Source organism: Globicephala melas, chromosome 4 (assembly GCF_963455315.2).
Source record: "Globicephala melas chromosome 4, mGloMel1.2, whole genome shotgun sequence".
NCBI lineage: Eukaryota > Metazoa > Chordata > Mammalia > Artiodactyla > Delphinidae > Globicephala > Globicephala melas.
Genome location: NC_083317.1, coordinates 69,647,382 through 69,666,000, shown reverse-complemented (window position 1 = coordinate 69,666,000; position 18,619 = coordinate 69,647,382). Strand labels below are relative to the sequence as shown.

The 18,619-nt window shown below is 41.7% G+C and overlaps 1 protein-coding gene across 20 annotated transcripts in view; it reads right to left on the bottom strand.

The window, feature by feature from the left end:
- The window catches only part of KALRN (kalirin RhoGEF kinase), a 646,553-nt gene that overhangs the window by 189,098 nt on the left and 438,836 nt on the right, over positions 1-18,619 (bottom strand). The gene's annotated exons all lie outside the window — the stretch shown is intronic.

Below are 18,619 nucleotides of genomic sequence, written 5' to 3'. Positions count from 1 at the left end.
CATATATACACTAATATGCATAAAATAGATAACTAAGGAGAACCTGCTGTTTAGCACAGGGAACTCCACTTTGCTGTACCGTAGAAATTAACACAACATTGTAAAACAACTATACCCCAATTTAAAGAAACATATGAGGTCCAGTGGCAGTGATCGTTAGTGTTTATTTCATACCCTTTTTGTTTTGTTTTGTTTTCTTGTTTCAACTCTTTTAGGGTCTCTATGCCCTACCAAGTCTTACCATGACATTCAGTTGGGGGAAAGAAACTGAGAAAAGTTTACCCATTTATGCAGCAGATTTTTAGTAGCAACTGACTTAACATTCCTGATTTCAAGTGTTTCCAGGGTCCATAACGTGGTAGTCTGGACTTTTCCTAAGGCACGCGTTAGTGCAGGCTGCAAGGCCAGCTGAGGGAATGGATTACTGAGTGAGGGAGCCATGCCAGAGACCCATATCCCAGTGTTGGTTCCACCATCTCTACCGGGCCATTGGAGGCAATGGAATCATCATTTCTTTAAGAACAATGGCCCCTCAAAGAGAACCAACTTCTAGTGCTTATTGGAAAAGTGACATATTTTAAAAAGCTATGGCTCTTAGCCAAGAGAAAAATTCAAGATGAATTAAAGAGTATGACCTTCCATTTGACTGTGGCTCAGTTCATGGTATCAAAGGCTGCCTTATAAAAACGAGAAAAACAGTACGAGACTCTCTTAGTAAGACCTCCAGCCAGGCAAAAACTGTTCATTAAGGGAGAGAAAACACTTCAGCATCAAGTTCAAATGGCAGTCACCCTGAGCTGTGGGGAAGGTAGCAGGTGCTAAGGATTCAGGAGGGCGATGAGATTCTGAAGAAAGCCAGGGGCAGTACGCATGCATTTGTGAAAGGGCAAAGTACTGGGCTCACCTTTTCCAGGGCAAAAGGGACTCAAAAATTTTAAATCATATTTTCCTTTGCATAATGTTACATTTATGGACTGGGGGGGAGGTAGCATCAGCTGTCCTGATTAGCTAGTCCCCCACATCATAATTCACTGTCAGTACCAGTTTACAGATATGCTATTTCATCTGTAGAACTTATTTTAGTGGCAGAATTTAAGTCTTACAAGCGCTGAATTTCACATTTTGCTCTTTATGCAATGGTTAAAATTCTGAAGGGGGAGAACAGTTTTAAAAAATATTTTTAGTGTCATCATTATTAATAGCTAATTTATTTGTGTCATTTTTATTATCACTATTATTAATGGTTAATATTTATTGTGTGTTTACCATGTGCCAGGTGAAGTGCTGAGTGTTTGGCACGCATCATTTCACATAACTTGCACCACAACCTTATGGGGTGGGTAATACCATTACCCCCATTTTGCAGATTGAAGCACTGAGGTCCTGCCCAGGATCATACAACTGACAGTGGAGGGGCTGAGATCTGAACTGAGGTTGGTTTGACTCCAAAGCTGTCCTAACCACTGTGCTAGGTTGCCTTTTGTAAAGGAGAATCCGTCTGTTAAATGATATTTGTACGTGTGTAATCTTTGTGGATTCCAAAGGTCTTAGAAAGCATCCTTCACACATTTGGAGGATCCATGTTATCCTTGGGGACCTAACTAGAAGTGGTTTGGGTCACCTCGTCATGTGTATTCATTAGATTCTGCACAAAAACTTTTATCCCCTTTTAAACCTCAAGTTGTGATGGTCCCTGTGTACCTGCAAATCTCTCTGATGATGGTTTGATATGTGAGACATATAAGAAATGAAGGCATGTAAGCAAACTGAACACTTGTTCTCCAAAACTCTGAGAAAATACATACACATTTACATAGGAAGCCATTGTTTTATATGGCCCAGTTGATACCTTAAAAGAGTAGTTAACACCAATGCATAGCTCTTTAAACATGACGGCCATTCATGATCTCACTGAGATGGTTTTCTAAACATCTGGCCTAGGGCAAAGACTAGTGGGAAGAGTTTAAGTGGAAGTGTGGTTAAAAAGAAAAAAAGAAAAAGAAGGCCATTAAATTCCTTTGAAATGCTAATGGCCTCTATTATTTAGAAAATAACTCTCTGCTTGGAATTCACAGATATCCCACATCCAATCACCCTCTACCTTTGGCATTCTGATTCAACAGGCCAGTGAGGAGCCTGGGATGCGTTTTTTGAAATGATTCCTCGGTAATTCTAAGGGTCACCTGGTTTAAGATCCTTAAGGCAGAGGCCTTTTCTATGTACCAGCCACTCCATGGTTGGAAAACCTGAGTTTTGCAGCATTTCAACTGCATTTTCACATCTGCCAGCATACATTGTCCAGAAGCACTTGGGCATTTTCCATGAGGAGCAAGAATCAGTGAGACCCATTTTAATAGGACAGCAGCTTTTATTAACCAGACCTCCCTAGAATTCTTTTTTTTTTGGGGGGGGGGCACCTATATTGAGATTTCTCCCAGCTCCCTCAATTTAGGTGCAGACCCTTTCATAGGAACAGATTACTTATTTATTTAATATACTGTAGGTCTCATTCTAATATTAGACACTCATAAAATGAGTTTTCTGAGTTATGATGAGATGTTTTCTACAGTCCCTGGGTGCAGAAGAGACATCACTGGACATCCAATGGCCTAAAGATTGCCATAAACGGGGAACATATTTGTTATATTATAGATTTCCATCCTTTCTTGTTCCACAAAGAATCTGAGGTGGCTATCTTGCAATATATTTCTAAATGCATCTTCAGTTGACTACATATTCTAGATGCTTCTGTCTGATGGATTTGGAAGCCACTGAGGCAGGTGTGTGCTTGAATCACTAGTCCCGTGGCCAAGACATAATAAACAGCCTCCTCTAAATTCCTGACTCGTGCCATGCTCCACTAGACACAGCAGCCACTGAGCAGTTAGCACATGTAATACACAGAACATGGTATGTTCTTGGTTTTTTAATTCTTTTCTTCCCCTTGTTCTTGGTTTTTTAATTCAGGTGCATTTCATTCAGTTGGTCAGGAGGGAGAAACAGTAAGACTTACAGCATTTGGGCCAAAATGTTGCTTTGCGTGTTTCTGCCTGAATCACCCAACTGTTTTCGTGCATGAACTTGGCCAGCAGAAGGCAGCGTACACAGTGGATGTGAGAAAGACCTGGGTTCAAATCTCAGCTCTGCCACTTTCTGGATGTGTGACCTTGGGCAATTATTTAACTTCTACATTCTTCCTCATCTGCAAAATGAGGATAACGATACTTACCTTGAAGAACTGTGAGGATGGAGCGAGAGATTATACATAAAACGCCAGGCTCATAGTAGGAGTTCAGGAAGAGAGACAATTGCTACTGTCAGTCGTGTATGCTCTGGACGCTTCCTTACAGCAGCAGACTTCGTGCTTTTCTCCACCTGCCCGATTTCAGCAGGGGCTTCTAAGGGAAAGGACTGTATGCTTTTCAGTAGGTGGGTGGGGTCCTTGGTGGGGACGTCACTGCTTTGTTTGTACTCCTCCATGACACACAGGGAACTGCAAATCCCACATTAACTGTTTTAAAAGAGGCTTTCTCCACCTCAGATTTCAAACTAGGGCCCAGACTGGAAAATGTTCCTTCATCAGAATGAAAAACTGCGATGCAGACAAGTACAAATGTTGAATTGTGCAGAGAGAAAAGATATAAACATCATGGAGTATGTTTTCAGTTTAGCTCTTTTTCAAAACTGATTTTTGTGACTTTCTTTGTTCTTTCCTGTTTCCTACTCTGTTTTTGGCTTTTAGACGTGCGTGTGTGCTGCTCCTCCGGAGCCCAGGGCTCCTCACGGGGAATTCGGTAAGGAGGTGACTGGTAAGGAACAGCTGAGCAGCTTGGTGAAGAGCAGGGAGGCCTTGGAGGTGGTGCAGAGCCAGGCTCTGCTGTGTCCCCTCCTGGCTCTGAGGCCAGGGGGTCCCCACTTCCAGAACACCGCCCCAGAGGAAAGAAGTGAGCCACAGCAAGGAAGAGTCACCCTCCCTGTTTTTATCTTTCCATTTCTCCTTCCGCTCTTGGAGAGAACCACGAGACTAGGCGGGGTGGGAGAAACATCCTTGACAATGTTTGTTTCATGCAATTTTTTTGTTCCAAGTTCAGAAAGGTTAGAAACTGTCTTTTAACCAAGAATTCTAATCATAAATTTCCCTGTGTCCTTAGACAGTGGGAGATGAGGGAGGGGAGGGGGTGGGGGAGCTGTGTGTTGACCTAATGATGAACCTGCTGTTAGGAACCCTGCCGCCCGTGCAGGGGTGACCCATCCCTCCTCCCCCTGGTCCCAGTGTCCCCACGCTGATCACTCAGGAAACCCCTCCATCTGGAGTCACAGGGGGTTTAAACCAAACTGGAAACGTGTCTGCCTTTTCTCTCTCCCACTGCATGTATCTCTTCATAAAATCTCTTCATGAACTTGAAAGTATATTTCGAGCTTTTCCTCACCTTTTCCATACTTTTCAAAACAGCTGAGTTTGGGGGGAAACCCTGATGAACTCCCTATCCACCTCTCCCACCCCCATCCCAACCCCCAAGTTTTCCTTCTCTTTCCTTCCACTGTCCAAGGCTCCTGACCTTCACAACCAAACAAAGTTGCCAGTTCCTCAGCTCACAACCTTCAGTAACCTTGGCCCACCCTGCAAGTCAGCCCAAATTCACCGTCTGGTCACTTTCTCTCATCTGGAGATGCTAAGGTGAAGTCCATCCCTCTGTTCCCTACTAGGCCCCTGCTTGTCTCTTTGTCCTTGGTTGACATAGAGGGTTGATCTCAGCAATCATCTAATAATTGTGTCCTATCCTTAAAAATATCATCTATTAGGTTTTTGTTGTTGTTGTTGCTACTAATAAAAATATTTTGACTTATCATAGAGAATTTGGAAAAAGCCACCATCTAGAAAGCCACTGTTTACTTGTTGGTGTATTTCCTTCATCTATACATACATGCATACATATATGTATATACGAATAATGTATATATGCATACAGGAGCACAAATACACACACATGTATACACATCCACATTCCTTTTAATGTTTAACAGAAAAATTAGTCTTTCATATTTAGAGGGAAAAGGAAGACCCCAAGCAGGTGGGAAAGAAAACCCCAGGCTGCAGCTCAGGTAGGCTCTTCACCTGCGCCAGCTGCGGCCATGAGCCTTTGGAGCACCTGGCTTATTGGTTTGTAATGTCACGGGCCTGATGGCTGAGGAAAATATCCAAGCTATCCCTGCCTCCCAGACCACGTAGATGAATCCTTCTTAGAGAGCAATATGGGAAACACATTCAGAGACGCACAAAAGTTCATAAATATACACAAACAGAAGCTATACACATAAAACATATTCAAACAAGTCTCTTCTGAGCCCTCTCTGCGAATGCCCAGCCCTATCTCAGTGCATCGCCGACAACACAAGGTATCACACGTGAGCTTTTGTCTTTGTGGGTCTCGGGACTCAGCTGCTGAGACAAAAACTAACCCCTGGGAAACAACAGCAGACTGGAAGGAGATGGTTTCTCACAAAGTGCTGATGAAAGGGACTCCAGAGATCATTCTAATAATGAAGAAAATGTGTTCCAGCAACATTCTTCCTGAGGTCAGAAACATATCTATCAGGACAGAGAGATAACTTTGGAGACACAGTGATGCAGTATATCTTAGACATATACTAACAAAGGCAATTATGATGTGAAAGATCATTATATTTTGGTGAAGATAACCACACATATCTACCGGAAAACATGTTAGAGGAGAGGTCCCCAGGGGAGGTGCAAGACCAGGAGGAAGTGGCCTGTTTATCAGGATGCTCTAGGTCCTAGAGAACGTTGCTGTGGTTTGGGAGACATGTTTCTCCTCTTGAAGCTCCCAGAGATAGACTTTATATATTATATAAAAATCTGAAGCCAGGCTAAGGAGTGCAATCACTGTAATGATCCAGTGGAATGTTATTTCAGGAGGAGGATAGAGAATGAAGGAGAGCTGAGATGGCTTCGAGACCAAGCTGTGGATGCGGATGTAGGCCAGGAGCAGACCCTGGAGATGGCATATGACTTGTTTCAGTTCTGTTGAGTGGACTGCAGTGAGTCATCCAAGAGCAGTTATATCATAGACAGCTGGAAATACGGTAGTGGGTCCCAGAGTGGAAAGGGAGGGATAGAAACAGACATCTTTCAACTCACTGTTAAGAGTGCAACTTCATGCTAAGTAATACAGAAAACACAAAGGAAAACATATACGCTTTGGAGGTTAAAGAATGATATTCGATTTTGGCAGAGAGTAGGGGGCAGTACTGCTGGCTCAGAGGTGGTGGCAGGAGATGAAGGTGGAGTAGTGAGCACTTCCATGAAGGAGGCATGAGCCAGGCTGGCAGTGAGGGGTGGGTAGGATGTGATTAGGTGAAGTCGGTGGGCATTATAGGAAATGGAAGCAGCAGGAGATCACAACATGAGTGGGGGCACTCGATTGCCATTGTTTACTTTGTACCAGATGCCGTAGCAGACAGTAAAGATAGAAGCAACATTAAGATCAAGACATGATCGTCAAAAAACTCACAATGTAACATGGGAGAAAGACATACAGGCAACCAGTTGTTTGGGAAGTGCAATTAGGTTGCAACATATAAATTGCCAATATTCAATCAACCATGTTGGATCCATGAAAATGGCAGTTTCATATGATTCCATCTAATACAAGTGCATTATAGTGTCTATAAAAGGTAAGGGTCTCTAAAGGAGCATGCATAGGAAGGAAAACTATATAAATGACTTTGCAGGTGGGCCTGTACTTTATTCTAAATAAATGTGCTACTCAAGTCTTTTAACAGGTAAGTGAGATATTGAAAGAGATGTTTTAGGAAGATGAATTAGGTGTCAGTAGAAAAGATAAAATGCAGGGGCAAAATCCCAGAAAGCAGTGGGGGACATTTAGGAGGCTACTTAAAGAATTTAAGCAAAGGGTGACCGAGGCCTGACCAGGGTGATGTGACAGACATTTTGAGGGAATCATCCTCAGGACTGGGCAACAGACCGGCTGGCTATCAGGGGATATGCCCCAAAATGGATCCACAGATACAAACCTGGGTATCTGGAAAATCCTGCTTCTACCTCAAACAGGGAAGTCAAACCAAGTTGCTGATTTGAAAGAAAAATAAAATTGTCTGACGCTGAGACTGAGGGAAGCCGACATCAAACTGGAAAGACCTACAGTGACAGTGTTCATTATGTCACCATTTGGTCTTATATTTGCTTGTTGGTTTCCTGGTTCTCCAGTAGAACTGAGTGTTCGTAAGGTTGGGGACTGGCCTGTTTGGTGTCACTGCTGCATCTCCAGCCTGCAACAGTGCCTGACACATAGTAGGTGCACAAAAAATGTGCTGCGTGAACAAACAATGAATGTGGAACTGCCGTCAGGAGTAACGTCTCTTCAGAGACATCATGTTGGAATTTTTGTCATGGACATCAGTATGGAAGCAACAAAAACTACTGTTGAAGGTGGGGGAGGATCTGTAGAAAGAAGAATCAGGAGAAGTTCCAGCGCAGGGAGCACGAAGTAACAAAGAGGTGTGAGATGGCAGAGAGAAAGGAGATGCTTGACAATAAGAGGGAAAGAAGAGGTGTTGAATGGATGTACTGGATGGAGGTGGGTACAAAGCATGAGATTCAGAGCCGGTGGGTAGTTTAACTTTAGACTCTCTGTGAGTCTAAGAGAAAGAATGAGAGCATAAAAGGACAGTTACACATCAAGGAGAAGGTAAGAGTAATTCTGTAACTATCATGCTCAAAAAACAACCAAAAAAAGAACCTCTCAGTGTTTCTTGGATAATACTCAATAAAACCTAAATTCCTTTCAATGGTATCCAGAGTCTGCCATGATCTGACCCAACCAATCATTTCAGCCTTGTTTCCGACAGCTCACCTCACAAACTCCGCACTTCATCAGGCATATTTACTCTGCATGCCCCAAACTTATCCTATATTTTCCTTTCTCCCTGTCCCTGCTCTTGCTGTTTGATCCATTTAGGATGACTTTCCTCCCCACTCCCAATAGCAATGCTGCCTGGATAAACTCTACCCACTTAGTAAAGTTTAATGCTGAACCTTCTCTAATCTTCTCAAACTAGGTAAGTTTGAGTTTCTTAATAATATTTGTTTCCCATTTCTAGTTCTCTTTCTTACCCACAATGCCCAACACATTACCTTGTGTTTATTGGGTCTTCATTTATTGACTTAACAAATATTAACTGAGTCCCTCCTGTGAATCAGTATTTTGTTAGATTTGGTGATGCAGTGGGGGTATAAAACAGGTATGTCTCCGCCCTCATGGACTTAACATCTGGTGTTGGAGGCAACTGTGTAACAAAACAAATGCTTATATAGTAAATAATGGTGACAAGTTCCAAGAAATAACAATACAGAATGCAGTGAGAGATATGACTTGGGGAGGGGAGTTAGTCAGAGGGTCAGGAAGGGCTGAGATCTGAAAGAAGAGAGAGCAGAAGGAGTGGGAAACAAGGCTGAAATGAGTGGTTGGGTCAGATCATGGCAGACACCGGAGAGCAAAAGGAGAAAGGATTTTCCAGGCAGAGGAAACAAAGGCCCTGAGACCGCAAAGAAACCTGACACATTCAAGGAAGGCCAGGAACGTTGCGAGGCAGGAAACAAGAGGAAGAGTGGCTGCAGCGAGGAGAAGAGGGCTGAGGTTCAGACAATGCCCTCGTAGGTCATGTTGAGGACTTTGGTATTCACCCTAAGGGCAAAAGGACCTTCTCAAAGGGCTTGAAGCCATAGATGCGAAGAGCTTGCATTTTCAAAAGATCACATTGGTCTCAGAGTGAAGAAAAGATTAGAGGAAAGTAAGAGTGAATGTCTGAGGACCAATTAGGAGGCTTCTTTCATAGGTCATGTGTGATAGGACAGTGGCTTGGACTAGAGTGGATTTATACAGACCCTCAAAGAATGCCAAAGGAGTGCAGAATCAGTGTTTTGGAGTCAATCACTAGGACTGAGAAAAGCTGAGTTTCACCTTTACAAATCTTTCCACTAACGTAAATCATAGTCAATGTCACCTCAGCTCTCCAAAACCCGTGGGAAATGTGTCTGTCAGGATAATCAAGTGTCTGGATGACTAAAGGTAAACAGCAACACCACCTTTTTCTCCCCATTTTAAATCTTTTTATGAATATCTTTACATCTCTGACTTCTTAAAAAGCAAAGTACACTGAACATAATTTCCCCATCTGTTGACAATTACACAACCCACATGAGTAATAGTTATGGTGTAGTACAAAATACAAAGGATGTTGCAAGACATGCCAGGTCATAACAGCACTCTTGGTACCTTCACTAAATAGAACCCAACTGCTGGAGTTTTATTTCCTCCTTCAGCTTTTGCTTTCATAGCTTTTCTGCTTCCTCTCTTGCTGTCAACAGCTCAGCCTTCGTGGCTATTAGTGTGTCTATATAAAAGTAACTTTCTCCACTTCTAATTTTCTTAGGGGCTAAGTAACTAGATGACAGAGATGGTAAGCATTACATATAAAATTAGGATTCGAGAGGCTTTCCTGTGAGCATAGATGCTTAGTTTTGCTATGTAAAGATTTCCTTCCTGGGTCTTGGATCTGTCTGTCAGACAACTGAGTTCCAAACCCAATGGACTTATCTTTTTTTCTAATACATTGCATCGCTTTAACTGTATTACCTGTCACATAATATATAGAGTAAAATGCAACAGATACCTTTAAAAAAGTCAACTAGTTCTTATTCTTTTATTAAAACAGGGATAGGGACTTCCCTGGTGGCGCAGTGGTTAAGACTCCCTGCTTCCAATGGAGGGGTCCTGGGTTTGATTCCTGGTCAGGGAACTAGATCCCACATGCATGCCACAACTAAGAAGTTCGCATGCCACAACTGAGGAGCCCACGAGCTGCAACTAAGGAGCCCTCCTGCTGCAACTAAGACCCGGTGTAACCAAATAAATAAATAAATAAATATTTTAAAAAAGAAAGAAAACAGGGGTAAACTTAGGAATTGACAGAAACCTACATTATATATAAAGTTTCCATGGTGGTACACTATTATGTGGAGAAACAAATGATAAACTGTTATTTTAAAGGACTAATGTAAGAAATGTCTTATTATGTCCCATCATATAAGTCTTTAACTTACAAACATATTGCCTTCAAAATGTCAAATTAGATGTTTTTCAAGACACAATAAAGAGAGTGAAAAGACTAGCCACAGAGTGATAGCAGATACTTACAATGTGTATAATCAACAAAGGACTAATATCTGGAATATATAAAGAAATCCTAAAAATGCATAAGAAAAAACCAGACAACTCACAACTAGGCAAAGGCTTGAACAAGGATGTAAAGGAGAAAATCCAAAGGCCCAAGAAGATATGGAAAGGCTTCAACCTCATTAGTAATTAGGGCAACGCAAATTAAAACCATAAGCAGATATTACTACATACCCATCAGATCCGCAACAATTCTGAAGTCCGGCATATACTCAAGGATGTAGTACAACAGAAAAATCTCACAGATACTGGTAGGAGTGGAAATCTGGTATCCGCGTTTTGAAAAATAGATTATACCATCTAGTTAAGTTGAAGACATATATATATATATATATATATATATCTTCTATTACCTAGCAATTTCCTTTTTTTTTCCACCTAGAAATTTCACTCCTACCTTCACACCCTAGAGAAACTCAAGTACATGTATACAAGGATACATATAAGAATATTCATAGCAGTATTGTTCACAGCAGCCCCAAACATCCCATGTGCAGAATGGATAAATAAATTGTGGTGTATTCATACAATGGTATACTATACAACAGTGAAAATGAATGAAAAACTACACACATCAGCATGGATGAATTCCATAAAAATGAGGGTTGAGTGAGAGAAGAGACACACACAGTACGACCTAGCCATATAAATTTAAAAACAGCTACATTGAAACTATATTGTTTAGGGACACATACATAGGAGGCAAAATAATAAAGAAAAGTAAGGACAGTATTATGAATGTCAGGAGAATGGTTACCTCTAGGGAAGAAGACAGGGTTGTGACCAGGGAGGGGCACACAAGGGGCTTCTGGAAAGCTGGCAATGTCCTGCTTTCATGAACTGCATGGTTATTACATATATGTTCACTTTATAATTATCCATTCACATGTTTAGTACTTTTTGATGCATTTTCAGCATATATATTTTACATTAATAAATTTTTTAAAAAGGTTAATGTAAACCAGATGTTTCTGATTAGGAATGCACTTCATCCACAGGAATAAGAGTATAAATAACAGCTAATTGATCAGACAAGCCCATAACTCTCATTAGGTAACAGTATAAGTTAAATACTGCACATTTCAAATATATTTCAGAAAGTAATATAGTTGCAATATTATCAGCTAAATAAAATATATACAAGAGAAATAATGAATAAGGATTATTTTAACGTATCTGATACCAGATTGGAAAAGATAAAAAATATTGAAGATATACTAGATTGCAAGACTGGGAAAACTGACACTCATACTCAGCTGGAGAGAGTATAGATTGGTCCAGCTTCTGTAGGGGGTGATCTAACAATGTCTATCAACATTTTAAAATGCATATTCTACTTCTAGGAAGCTATCCTGTTAATATACTCATGACCGACAAGTGTGAGAAACTGTATCTGTACAAGAATTACAGACCTGTCTGTACTGGTAAAAGATTAGAAACATCCCATACACCCATCAATAGAAGACTAGTTAGATAAATTACGGTACTCTAAGTATGGAATACTGTGTAGCCACCAAAAAGAACGATGCAGCTCTACATGTCCTGCTATGAAATTGCCCAGATTTGTTACAAGGAAAAAAGTATAAAACAGGACTTATCGTATGCTATTACTTATTTAAACATTTTTTAAAAAGAATAAGTATGAGCTTTTATATTTTAAAATTATATCTCTAGAAAAATACCCACATTTTAAATCATGTTTATGTATTATCGCTTCAAAAGTTCTTTTAAAAAATCTTCAGTGCATAGGCTTAAGGAAAAACAGGTTTAATTATATTATTATGAGGAACAATAAGAAAGTTTTGGTAAAAATCCTAAGGGGACTTTTGAATAGTTCCCATCAGAGCTAACAGGCCATTAAAAAAAAAGCCTAATTCCACATCAAAACAAAATACTTCTTTTGATACGGATGTATCAGTAGCATTGCTCTTTTACAGACTGTCCATGATTAGAATAATTATTCTGGGATCAAAACTGATACCAAGGAGGAGAAATAGAAGGAAGATGAACTTCAAGGCCAAGCTCAAATTTCACTTCTGGTATAAAAAGCCTTCCCTGGCTCCCAGGCTGTTTGTTGTTCCAAGTGGGTATACTTCCGTTACGAAATGTAGTATATGTGTAGCAAGTATGTATCTCACCTAACATTCCTCTTCCTAGTTTCTCTGATGCCTCGCTCAGCAACTGGCATAAAGGAAGTGCTAAGTACAACTCTCCTTCCTCAAATACAAGTAACACCTCTATAGCCACCCTATTTCGCATCACATATTAAGACCCCTGGGGGGTATGAACTCAGAAAACTCCAGGACAAGGACAAGGGTTGTTCTTTTATATCCTGAATCTCCATGGTATCTGGTCACCAGTGGACATTCAATAAAATTCTGTTGAAGAAAAGAATGAATTCAGTGTACCAAAATATTTGTAATAATTCTCCATTTTTCTCTTAGCTAATTTCATTCTTCTCTGTTAACAGATTTTTCTTCTTGACCAGGTGTTAATGGTAGTGCCTACTTATTTGCTCTCTAAATAACATAACCGATCTAGTGGTTTGGTCTATGTCCCTGTTAGAAGTACTGTCTTAAATCTAGTGGTAGAGAACATATCCTAAAAACCTTTCTCTTTGGGGAGTTTTCAATAAAATTTTCTCAAGTACAATAAAGGTTCTTCATAGCCCGTATGTAAAGAGGCATAAAAATTGTGACTGTTCTTGTTCTGAGAGGTTGTGGGGTGAAGTGGGGTAGGGACATCAGATAAGTTAGACTCTGTATTACAAATTTCAGATTCTAAAATTTGAAGTAACTCCATTTAACAAACTATTCCCCACTCCTCATCCCCTCACATCCTTCATCATCATCATCATAACAGTTTAAAAATAACTTTTTAAAAGAACAATTTTCCTTTGGTATTCCTGTTATATGAGATAGAAGTAATTTTAATATCTGGGAGCTATGTGAATACTTCCTGATCTTTTCTCCTCATCTGAATGTCTACCTGCCAGGAAGGTAACCTTCCCTAATCAGGAACCTGCTGACTGCAACTACAGCTCAAAGATGATAGTGACGGGAAATCTAACATTCTGGTTTGATTTCTGGTTTTAATTCAGGAAATTAAAAATTGGGGGACTACTTTCAAGAACTCCCAAGTAATCTTTTTAAACAAATTGCTAAATTCTTTTAAGATAAAAGCTGCAATGGTGTCAGTCACAGAGACATACAAAAAAATAGAAGTAAGTTGCAAGGCATTCCAAATACCTCAAAATCGAGCATATTTAGGTTCATATCAGCACAAAAGAGAAAGGTCTAAGCAGGCCACCAAGGTGCTTTGTCTGTTTTGTTCACTGTCTTATCCTCTGTGTTTGGAATAGCACTTGCCGGATAGTAGGAGCTCAATAAATGCTTGATAAATTAATCAATGAGATAAAAAGATAGCATACATTAAAATCACGAGGAAAAGAGGACTTCCCTGGCGATCCAGTGGTTGACTCCGCACTTACGATGCAGGGGGTGCGGGTTCAATCCCTGGTCGGGGAACTAAGATCCCACATGCTGTGCAGTGTGGCCAAAAAATTAAAAAAATTAAAAAAAATCATGAGGTAAAGAAAAGGTAATGAATTTTTAATATCCTCTAGTGCTCACTAAGTCAGACTGTCATCCATGTGTAAGTGAGTAACAGCAAAGAGTAAGTGAAACTTTTTAAACCCCATTCCTGCAGCTGAAAGGACACCAGCTAGCAGGAGACAGGAGACAGACGGAAAAATACAGAACCTGTTTTTCTTTTTTTTTTTTTTTTCCCTTCAGTACATCATGAAGTTCAGAGAGGAGTCTAAGCCCTTGCATATGATGCAGAGAGCAATGCTTATGGGAGCATTCAGTAAGCATCTCACAGCCAGCATCAGCAGGGGCCATGCAGATTAGAGGAACAGCTCTCCTGAACTTCTAATCCATGTATACATGTCTCTGCAATCAGCAATTTTAAACAGAACCAATTAGAGCATTAATAATAATAATAATGACAGTAGATAAACATTCTGAACTTGGAAGACTCAACTCTAAGCCCTTACATATGGGGAAGCTGGAAACTTGACTATCAGCTCTGAAACAAAGCAGTGACTACTCCAACATAACCAGAGCCAGACCCGTGTGGAACATGGCGGCAGAAGAATGGGAAGACTGATTAGCAGAGGGAAGGGTCTGGTTGAAACTAGGGAGTAGACACCTGGAATGGGTCAGTCTGCACAGGTCTGCATCTTCCAGCAGTTTTCTCTCAACAGGAAGAGCTATCAGGGCAGAGGCAGGCTGCTCCCCTTGGTGGGCATTTGCTACTTGGCACCCGGGGAGAGACCCTGAGCCAAAGTCCCATCTTCACTGTGGTTCCTAGTGGAAGGCCACCACGAAGGACAGGCAAACATGGTTTCCTCGACAAGACCCTACTTTCTGGCAGTAGGATCACACCATCTCACCCCAATGCCTCAAATGCTTAGATCTCCCCATCCCCATCCAGTGTCCACCACATCCCACTAGTCATGGCAGACAGGTTGCCAGTAGCCATCAGCAGGGAGGAAGTGAAGCTAAGCCTCCAGGCAGGTAAAACCCAAACAAGCATTTTCAATCTAAGGTCAAGATAAAGAAACAGGATACTATTTATCCACTTGTCTATCAAACAGGCTTTTCTCAAGACTCCTGTGTTACGGCCACGGAAAACATGTCATGTTTGACAGCACAGCACGCATGGGGGAAGGCAGCTCAGCTAAAGCAGAGCCGCCACTGCAAAGCCACCTTCACCCGCCCCATCCACGCTCATCTCAGTGCTTTGGCTCTAGACGGTCATTTCTAGCAACACTTCTGCTTGAAATTTCTAGAAGAGTTAATTTTCGCACCCACAAGAAGAGCTTGCTCCAGATTTCAAAACTCCTGGTGTCACTCTTAGTCATCCAGGAGCACAATTTTTTAAGAACGGTATTTCCCACAACGTGTTTCCTTCTTACCAGTAGCTTTAAGAAGGTAGATTCAGTCATTTTGTTCTGCGCTAAAAGACCTTTTTAACTCACACAGAAGGAAACAAGCGTAAGTGGGATAAGTGATATGCCAAGAAGTCTGTGCAGAATACTCCAGTAAAACCCTTGCCCTGAGAGCTGCTACTTCTCTCTCTGCCCGCGGCCTCCAAGCTGGCCCCCGCCCCCCTCCCCGGACGTGCCTTCTCCCCTTTTCGGGCCCCTCCTCCCCAGTGTGTCCGGCCGGCAGTGTACTCACTTGGGTCTTGTTTGCCTTGGACTGTCGCCAGCTAATCCACTTTCACATCTTGGCTTGATCTCAGATTTGCTTTCTCCTTCCACCAAAATTTTTAGAAACAGAATTCAGATTTGTGCTGGGCTGCCTTGCCGCAGTGCCTCTTGCCAGCTCTCAGAGCCTGACCGGGAATTTGCCTTGAGAGGTCTGAAGACTCTTCTAGGGCAGAATCACACTCCCACCAAGGCCACTATACGAGTCACAAGTACTTGCTATCAAAGACTCTGTGACAGGCATTAATACTTGGAAGGTATCTTTCCCGTTTGCCACATGCCAGCCCCAGAGACGCTGGACTGGCCTACAGAACCTCTTTGTAATTTACTTTGCTGTGGATTTGCTGGGGCTGGGGCGGATTGGTGTAGAGGCAGCTGGAGAAGAAGCCAGTAACAATTGTGTTTGCTTTTTGCTACAAAGTTCTGGAAGCTGAACTATCAGGGTTACCGCAAAAGTACTATGTTCTTAATCCCATTGAACAGGCAGGAGAGTGACTTGGGTTTGAGTCTGAGGTCTGCCATGAACTGGCTTTGTGACTCTGAGCAAGTCACTTTGTTCCCTTTAAACAGGATGGAGACAGAGGGCTAGAGGACCTCTCAGGTTGCATTCTTCCCTGAGCTTCCATGCTTCCAAATTCCAAACTTACCCCAAGTCAGATCTGGCCTCTGGCCACCCCTGCAGCTATCACACAGAGATCTAATCTACTGGCAAATCACCTTTTGCAATTTCCTTATTTCTGGAACATATACTTGCACAATGACGCCACTAGAAACCAAGAGATTTGTGCGGCGCGGTGCTCTGAGGTTTCCTGTGATCCGCCTGTGTGCAGCAAACTGTCCATCGGCTGCTGTGTGTTATGAAGCTTATTTGCTTTTTCAGTTGATTGGTAACGTTAAAGGTGGGTCTCTCCAGGGAGGTTTTCAAGCTCTTAAGTGTAAGTCAAATATTAAGTAAAATAATGCTGTCATGAGAGATTTTGCCCCGCGAACCTCAGTTGTGTCTTTCACGCTGTTGGGCTGTGTGTGATGCTGGAAGCCAGTCATTTATTTGAGCAACTTTTCATTTAGAGGAAAACAGGTGACCCCAACTCCTTGCACTTTAAAGACTCGTTCTGAAAAGCCAGCACATTTGTCCTGCGTTGAATGTTGCTCAGGAGAGGATGGGTTTGGGCTTCTGGGAGGTGACAGAGCAGCCACAGAGAGGAGGACCCGGGAATCCTCTGTTTTTGTTGCTCCCTGCTGCCACCTCTCCCCCCCACCACGGATCAAAGTAACAAAGGGACCACACCAGGAAAAAAAGTTATTTTCAAACCTAGTCCTGAACTTGGATTATTCAGAAAACTAAAACAAACAAACAAACAAAAATCATAATTTGGGTTTAAAACTTTAAAGCGGAGATGGCATTTTTCCTACTTTGGAGTGACTACCAAGTTCTTGAGAAAATCAGAATGCCTCTACCTGGGATTCATACAGCAACTCCAACCCACTGTACTGTTAGGCGTGGGGTACGACCGAGACTCAAGATTACAGTTTGTGAAGTCCAAGTTTAGGTTTCAGATATATCCACTCCAAACCCCGGGAACAAGGAGTACAATTATATATTCTTCAAAGGTATTTATTTGAGGATTAGAAAGTGCTTTGTTCCTAGATGGGAGGCAACAGAAACCTCTCCCACTAAGAAACATTTTAGGGCCCTGAGATAAAGGGCAGAGTAACAAAGTGCTGAGGACTCTCTCCTGGAGACGCATCACGTTTTCTTTTTCTAGCTTTTAACACAGTGCATTTAATAGGCTGGATCTCCAGCAGATGGGTCACCTGCTCAGGCCCCACGGCTAAATATCACATGCTGTCACAATCTCATTCTGAAGATTCAACCTTGGGGGGCCCACCTTGATTTTTTTTTTTAAATGATGATCAATAACTTTGTTTTTTTATTATCTCATACATATATTTTTAAGGTCAAGTACTTCCTTACGTATGTGCTGAGTTGTCCATTAAATTCTTTTGGATACATTTTTAGTAGATTTGTATTACACTGTCTTATTTGGATATATCTGAAGGTAAATTCAAAACAAAACCAACCAACCAAACAAACAAAACAAAAACTCTGGTTTTTCTCCAACCAGAAAACATACCAGTGGTCTCTCTGTGTTCTCTCAAATACCAAATCATATGTTGTAATATATTTTATAATATATCTATTAGCTATTGTTTGGGGTTATTTATACCTTCTTCTATATTAACACAGATATGGGAGTTAAAAAAGCCTGTCTTCTTTTATAATTTTATTTAATCTAATATAACTAAAATAGTAGCAACAAAATAGAGGTCATTCACCCAAATATATCATGAAACTGTGTACATTATACACACACAAAATATCTGGGGATACGGCTCAAAATGCACTTTTCTCTTTATAACTAGTTATATCCTGCTGGTGTGTTGTATCATCTTGATTGTTTTTAATTAGTTAAGTGAAAAATATTACATCGTGTGAACTGACAGGATTTTTATTAGTCCTAACACTGTTGAGTCTCCACATTTCCAGATGTTTGGTTTTTCTCCTTAGTGGCGAAAGCCAGTGATCTGTAGGCCCTTAAAACTCCAGGGAGCACGCTGTCTATTTTCTCTCACGCCAGTCGTCTATAGTCACCCGGACAGCGACCTACCCACCGCATGCCTCCTCTGCTTCACACCCTCTCTCACACAGGATCTTGGCTAGTCCTTCAAAATCCCAGGAAGCTGAAACCATTGCCTTCACTGTACAGACTTGGAGACTGAGGCATGAAATGATTAAATGACCCACTCAAGGTCCTGCAGCTGGTGAATAACCAGGGACTGAATCCATGCCTGGTCCCCAAACCCATCCCCTTCCTCTGTGCAGTAGACGCCTTTGCAGCCCACTCAGATCCCCTTTCCTGCTGCGGTTCCCATGCCCCAGCTCTTGTGCATGTTGGCTGCTAACAGCTCACAGCTATCACAAAAGGCCAGGCCCCTTGCCCGAAGGTGGGGCAAACTCTGGGTGCAATTCACACTCCAGGTCCAGGAGGGATCAGACTGAGCTAGA